This window comes from Aplysia californica, unplaced genomic scaffold, assembly GCF_000002075.1.
Source record: "Aplysia californica isolate F4 #8 unplaced genomic scaffold, AplCal3.0 scaffold00006, whole genome shotgun sequence".
NCBI lineage: Eukaryota > Metazoa > Mollusca > Gastropoda > Aplysiida > Aplysiidae > Aplysia > Aplysia californica.
The window spans coordinates 1015927-1023426 of record NW_004797276.1 but is presented as its reverse complement, the minus strand read 5'-3'; the positions used below and the strand labels follow the sequence as shown (position 1 = coordinate 1023426).

Sequence of the window (7500 nt, the reverse complement as noted above, 5' to 3'; positions counted from 1 at the left end):
CAGAACATTGCTTGAGAGCAGGAAAGGGGATGAAAGGAGACAATTTTTATAGAAGAAAATGTTTCGGTCGCTACCCGGATTCGAACCTGGTACCTTTGAATGAGAGGCCAACACCTTAACCTCTAGGCCACGAGAGCCCCCTATTTTTTCATCGAAAGAAAGACAAAATTATAAGCTTTAATATATAACCAATAACTTCACATGCCCAAAATTTGACGAGCATCAGAGTCCATCGCGTCATGACACATTTATTATACCTGTAGTGGAGCATCCTCTGAATTATAATACCGCCATTTAATTAAATTGTGTGGAGTGGTTTTTGTTCATCGTACGGAATTGAACATGGCCTCATCGCCCCTTTAGTTTTCGTTTCTTATGCTGTGTAGTATGCTGTGTAATAAAGAATATGAAACTTAAGCAAGTGACAGTACCATGTTGGAAGAAAATTGTTGCATTAAAAAATATTTCCCCCGGGAAAACGTAATCATGCCTGAAATCATCATTATCAAAAAGAAATAGCCTTCTTAAAGTAAAAGTACAAAGCCCACAAGGCATGCCTAACAACCACCCTCGAGGCATTCGTTCACCTTCAACAGTTCGCGGTGGAAGTCGCAAGACCACGCAAGCATTTAATATCGACTGTTCAAACACTGACAAACCACCAATACCAGTTTGAGCAAGACTACAAGTTAATGGGATCAAATTATGGCGGTTTGAAGTAGTTCTTGACACCAACCGGCTCGCGATTACTCAACCAATTGAGACAGCGAACGGAATTTCCCGCGGGTTACCCTCACACTTTTCCAGACAAATTCGAGGGATCGGCCCAGTCGTGCAAAAGTTAATAGGAATAGGCAGTCATTTGCAAAATCGCAAGAAATTTAATCACCCTTTACAACAGTGGCAGCAAACACAGAGCTCGTTAAGAGCTGGCCCTGGGAGGTGGAAAGGGGGTGGGGGTGATGGTGGAGGTGAAACAATTCTTTGCCGCTACCAGCGGAAGTCGATCGCGACTAGTTCCACAAATTTGAAAACATGGTTTATTTTGCTTTATTTATAACATTAGTTATTGAAGTAATAGAGTATGTCTATTGTTCTCGAGATGTATTCCATTAGTCATAAATATAACTGTAAAGTGGTCTTTTTTGCCAAGTATGGTCTACTAAGACACAATTTTCACTTCAACCGCAGCCGTTGAAAATGCATCGATTGTGATAGCAATTAAAGCAGAAAGATAACACCGAACACCTACATTTTCCCATTCGTATGTTCTGGTTTTGCACCAGTCGTATTTCTATAGTGATCTGTCCCCCTGAGTAATAAATCACTTAAACCTTTCGATTTCAACCCTTCCCCCCCCCCCCACCCCTAAAAAAGGCCCTATGTTTCATTTTTTTGCTTCCCTTGACAAACGTCTGAAGCCATTTTCCTCCGAGATAGAAGAAAATATCAGTTAACTTTTACCTCCGCACCTGTCTCTCTCCAACAACCCCCCTCCCCCAAACCATTCTGTCTCTCTGTCTCTGTATCGGTTTTTGCCCCCCCCCCCTCCCTCCCTCTCTCTCCCTCTCTCTCTCTCTCTCTCTCTCTCTCTCTCTCTCTCTCTCTCTCTCTCTCTCTCTCTCTCTCTCTCTCTCTCCAGAATTGAATGTTTATTGGGTTGTTTTTTGGGTTGGGGGGAGGGGGGTAAATGTCTAAAGTTTTTCTAAGCACAAATATGTAATATCGAACATTGGGTGCAAGACACAATAGTGAATAAAGGAATGGAATAAGAGCAAAAGACAAGAAGCGATACATCGAAAGTAAATTAAACGTAGATGTTCATATTATTATCTACTATGCCATCTCTATAAAAGTTGCACTTCCTGCTAGTGTATATTCATTCTGTTTATCCGGTATCCCCTCACCGAACCCACTTTGTCAAGAAAGGCCACATTCTGTCTTATATTTCACAAAGATAACAATAACGACATGAGTATTCAACAGGCTTGATTTATTCTAACGTTGTTTGCTTTCATAACTCTAGCATTGCTCTAGCCAAAGATAACCGTCTACCCTTTATCATAGTCTGTATCTAGTCTCTTTTCTCATAATAACGTTAAAGGGTGCAGCCCGAGATTTATATCAAAGCAACCTCCCAAATGGCTGTCAAAGACAGAATCATGTTAGACCTTTTCATCGTTGAAAACGTACACAAAAGCGTGCAGTCTAAAACAAGGCGATGTATAGCTCCCCTTGAATTCTCCCAGCCGAAAACATGAAAGAAAATAATCATGATCACCCACAAATCATAGCTAAAAAATTGCCTACTTCCTAGACATATACACGCGTAAATCGCCCCTGCATTGACAGCGTATCAGAAGCAGCATTTGCATTTTCGTTGAAAGAGAGGTCTAGACCGGAAACTGCGTGCCTCATACCGCACGTCGCCACATCCTGCAGACAAGAAGGGGAGAGAACTGAAAACTTCTCTGACGCAGCGCTCATATCTGTGTCCCGGTATGGCGCCCGGATGAATATTTGTGTCCGAGTTGTCGCTGATGTGGGAATTATTTGTCTAGTCGATCACTTTCCCATCAGGCGAGCTGACAGCCCCTGCATTGTAAACCCTGCTGGACCCACAAGGTGACCGCCCCTGGCTGTGTACAATTGAGGTCGATTTGTTTTTAGCTGTGCGGGTACCTGCAGGCGCTCCAAGTGTGGGGAAGGCCCCCTAAGGCATGCTCCCGTTTGAGGTGTCTGATCTTGGATAGCAAAAGACGAACTTCAGAGAGAAATGGAGGCGAATCGCCTACGATTATTTCCAAAGCCCTAGCTTACCAGAGATGGCAAGATAAAAAAGACTGGGAAAAGACTTCCAGTTAAACACACATAGAGCTCCACACGATATATTTCAATCCGTCGAACAAACAAATACGCTGAATTCTTTGGTACGGCTTTCCTGTTACACTTCTTTCGCGTTGATAATAGGATGGGAGGGGGGCGGGGGGTTGCTGTCGTTTGACAAGAGAAGACACCGGTTAAATGAACATATGGAACCCATTGGAAAGAAGCTTTAAGGCTCTACATGGCATGACTTTCTAAAACATCTGCATTCTATTGTACAGCTCCTCTGGCATTGTATTGCGATTATCATGCCATTGTTCTAAGCAACAGGTCCACAAATTTACGGCATGCTGCAGGAAAAAACGCTTTGTCTAATGAGGTGGGACTCAACATGACATTGGCACACTTGCCAGAATAGATGATACGTCTGTCCTTGTTCCGAAGCAACCGAAAGCTAAAATGAAATCATTGTACTGGTGGCTCTATACAATACGAGATCAGATGACACCAGCTCCGAACACTAAGCGGTATATTAACGCAAAAACGTTGTTAAGCATCAACAGGATAAACGATTATTAAATAATTTTCATTCCCCCCTTCAATTCAGACACTGGTAGCAATACATCGACAAAATTATAGGGACCCAGAAGTTCTACTGCATTCTCCAGGGAAATACGGATCAGATACTTACGCGTACATAGATGAGTGTTCTCACATTGCTATTCCCACCTCCTATTCTCAACTCTCACCCAACTCTTACCCCATTTTAAACATAAACAAATACATCCACCTAAACTCACAGAGAAATGAGAGGGAAAGTGAGAGAGGGAGAAAAAAAGTGAGAGAGAAGAGGGGTAAAAGACACACACACACACACACACACACACACACACACACACACACACATACAGAGGGAGAGAGAGAGAGAAAGAGAGAGGGGGAGAAAGAGAGAGAGAGAAAGAGAGAGAGAGAGAGAGAGAGAGAGAGAGAGAGAGAGAGAGAGAGAGAGAGCGAGAGCATGTGCGAGAGAAAGAAGAGGAGTGGGGAAGGCCTTGTGAACTGCCAAACAAAAAAAAATGTCTAACGCAAAGAGCAAGGTGTAGGCTACGATAGACAAATAGAGAACGGCAGAGAGAGAGAGAGAGGGAGAGGGGGGAGGGAGAAAGAGAGAGAGAGAGAGAGATAGAGAGAGAGAGAGAAAGAGAGAGGAGAGAGGGAGCGAGTGAAAAGATAGAAAGGTAATCCAAGAACTGTAGGCGTATCACCACCTTTCTTGTGAAGAAGAAAAGAAAGCTCAACTAAAAAGCACAGCTTTGGCCGGACACTGACTGATTCTTCTCTCCCCCTGACCAGTGCACCCTCCCCGGTAATCAGGCGGGCATCACGTCTCGATATCTACTTTATGACCCGGTCAAACCGTTTCACTCGTGACCACAAGATCGATTGCGAGCGACAGCGTTTACTCTTTCTTCACTTCTTACAATTTTTTTTTACGCATTTGCCAACATCATCATGGCGGCATCATCGTTCCGCGTTTGAACGATTCCTCTCGGCTGCCCCTTCTCTAACCCCCCCCCCTCCCCGGTCTCCATCGCTCTGTCTGTCTGTCTGTTTGTCTGTCTGTCTGTCCGTCTGTTTATCTGTCCGTCTGCGGGTCTATCTATCTATCTATCTATCTATCTATCTATCTATCTATCTATCTATCTATCTATCTATCTATCTATCTATCTATCTATCTATCTATCTATCCCTTGTTGTTTCTCCTTTCTCCCTCTCCCATACTTAATCTTCTCTTTCTCTATATCCCTCTCTCATGTTTGTGTTTGTCTTCGTCCTCTCAAGGTTCATTACTTTCTTAGAACATTGTACTCCTACTGTTTTTTACCTTACTACACTTTGTGTTTCTGCCCCACATCCAATCTCCACTTGCAAAAACCCAAAGTCATTAAAGACAATATATTGGCGATTTTTAAAAAGTCTTCAATTAAAGTAGTTTTGCTTCTACGGTGTCTAAAATAAATTTGGTCACTTAAACGGGATTTCAAACACCAAAATATTATAATTAACAAAAAGATTGCGGCGGTGATGCATCACCGTGCATGCATTACAACATTAAGTAATAATATTATATAATATGTCTCTTTAAATCTATAACATCATGGTGTCACAGGATTGGGAATGTGCTCTTCTTTTTCCCGCATCCGTTGTCTTCCAACAATGCCCACACCTCACTACACGAGAGACGAAAACCTTAATAATATGCATCCAGTACCCCCTCTCACCTAAAACTAATCATTTTTGTGACTCACTGTTGTGTAAAGAGTATTCTTCACCAACCCGTCTGATCTCTGTATGTCTCAGCAACTCAGTGTTCTTTGTTGTTTTGCCTCCCTCGCTCAACCCCCTCCCCCTACACACAACATCTCTCTCTCTCTCTGTCTCTCTCTCTCTCTCTCTCTCTCTCACTCTCTCTCTCTCTCCCTCTCTTTCTCTCTCTCTCCCTCTCTCTCTCTCTCTCTCTCTCTCTCTCTCTCTCTGCGTGTGTGTGTGTCTCTCTCTCCATCTATCTTTATCTCTATCTCTATCTTTATCTATCTCTCTCTTTCTCTCTCTCTTTCTCCCCCCCCTCCTCTCTCTAACTCTCTCTTTCTCTCTCTCTCTCTTTCAGTCTCTTTCATTCTCGTTCTTTCTCTCTCTCACTCTCTTTCTCTCTATCTATCTATCTATCTATCTATCTATCTATCTATCTATCTATCTATCTATCTATCTATCTATCTATCTATCTATCTTATCCTGTTTCTCGTTTATGCCCACACCTCACGCAACTAGAAACCATAAGAGCTCATTATGCCTACAATATCCTTCACCCCCTCCCTCCCTTCCCTCTTAGAACCCCTTTCGTTTTTCGGAAGCACATTATTTTTTATCGCCCCAAATCAAAACACCTCTCCCACCCCCTACTCTCACTCCCCGCCAAACCCCTTCGTTCCTTCAACATTTCAGCACTACCCCCCTGGTTGCCGTGTCCCCGAGAACCCTCTGATTGGCATTTAATACCGGCCAGGATGGAAATCATAGCAGACCGAAGGGAAAAACTGCTACCCGGGTAAACAATAATTGTCTACCGTTATCCGGGAATTCTCCACCAATCTGAGCGTTTAATTTCTTCGTGCCTCCATTTTTAAGTCATCTACCCTCTTCGGTACCGGCACACACATCTCGTATTGTCAATCAGTTTCACTCCAATGTTTGGAAAGAGTATTGCACAGGACGTGTGTGATCTCCAAACCGGGCATCAGACAGTCTTGTCCAACTTTGGGAGGCATTTATAACCTTATATGTGTCAATAACAACCATGCTGAAGGAAAGTATGTAAGAACATTTTTTTTAAAAATTCATATGAATACCAAAACAATAATACAGCTAAGATCCAGCTAGCAAACAGATACTGTTACTTAACAAGGCACATAAAAAACAAATGTTGGGTATGTCTGCTTCAATGTCTAGACACATACCAGAGAGGAACGGGACCGAAAACAGAATTAAAGCTTTTATACTTTTGTAACATTTTCTTTATTTGTGGTGATCTGTTAGTGAGTTTGTCTTGGAGTTTAAACATACATTTATATTTGTGGTCTAGAATCAAACGTACGTCTAATTTTTGTTTCAAGAAAAGTGTTATATTATTAATGCTGACTATACTGGTCAGCAAAGGGGATTTACATTAAGAATTCGCGCTAGTGTGCTATTCATTTTTTTTCTTTATTTTTCTTTCTTTTTTTTTCTTTTTGGGGGAGGGTTGGAAGGAATACAAAATATGAAAATTCCACTTCGTAAAGTGAGAAACCCCGCTAGGAAAATGGCTTTCGGCTACTCGGTTGAAATGGCTGTGCAGTTTACCTGTTTAAACATTGTGTCATTAAAATTTGTGGAAAGATGGTTGCGCCCTATTGAAATCCAGACCATAACGGTTGAAACTGCGAGCATGTTAGCATAAATGGGATGACACTTCTCCAGTAATTTCCTGGGTTGGGATTTGGGGGGGGGGGGGGGTCAGTCGAGAAATGTCGAGACTTTTTAAAGGATGCGTTTACTCGATCCAGCCTTTCTTATTTAAGTTTCATATGACTCTTTGAGGCTTAACAAATTGCCAAAAGCTGGTAAAGTTATAGATAGTACGCTGCTGGGGATTGATGTTTCTGATTTAGTAGTACACCTTCACTTTAATTATTATCAAATTTTTGTAACAGTGGATTTGTGCAGTCTCTCTCACTCTCTCTCTCTCTCTCTCTCTATTTCAATGGTAGCACTGTGTGTTCAGTAACCTCACTGCAGTTGGTACGAACGAATTTCTATATCTGTCTGTTCTTGCTTTTTTGGAAATGTGTCGTTTACTGAGGGTCGATAGTTGAAATTCTGATGTCAGTGGATGGCTATGGTCACTAAGCATTATTTCCGCCTTTTTTAGAACGTTTGTCTTGTGCAGATATTCAAAGTTACTTAGGTCTCTACCAATTGTTCTTGATGCCTTTCTTATCAACTTGTTTATTTTTATAATGTGCTGTCTTCCCATAGTAAGTGATACCAAAATTTACCAAAGTTTCTATTGTGGTGGGGAAGAAAATCTGGAGGATGGATGGATTCAGATTGAAAGTGAAAGACTTTAGTTTCATC

The 7500-nt window shown here is 42.0% G+C and overlaps 1 protein-coding gene across 2 annotated transcripts in view; it reads right to left on the bottom strand.

The window, feature by feature from the left end:
• LOC101850858 (opioid-binding protein/cell adhesion molecule homolog) overlaps positions 1-7500 on the bottom strand; it is a 90662-nt gene that overhangs the window by 16045 nt on the left and 67117 nt on the right. The window lies entirely within an intron of this gene.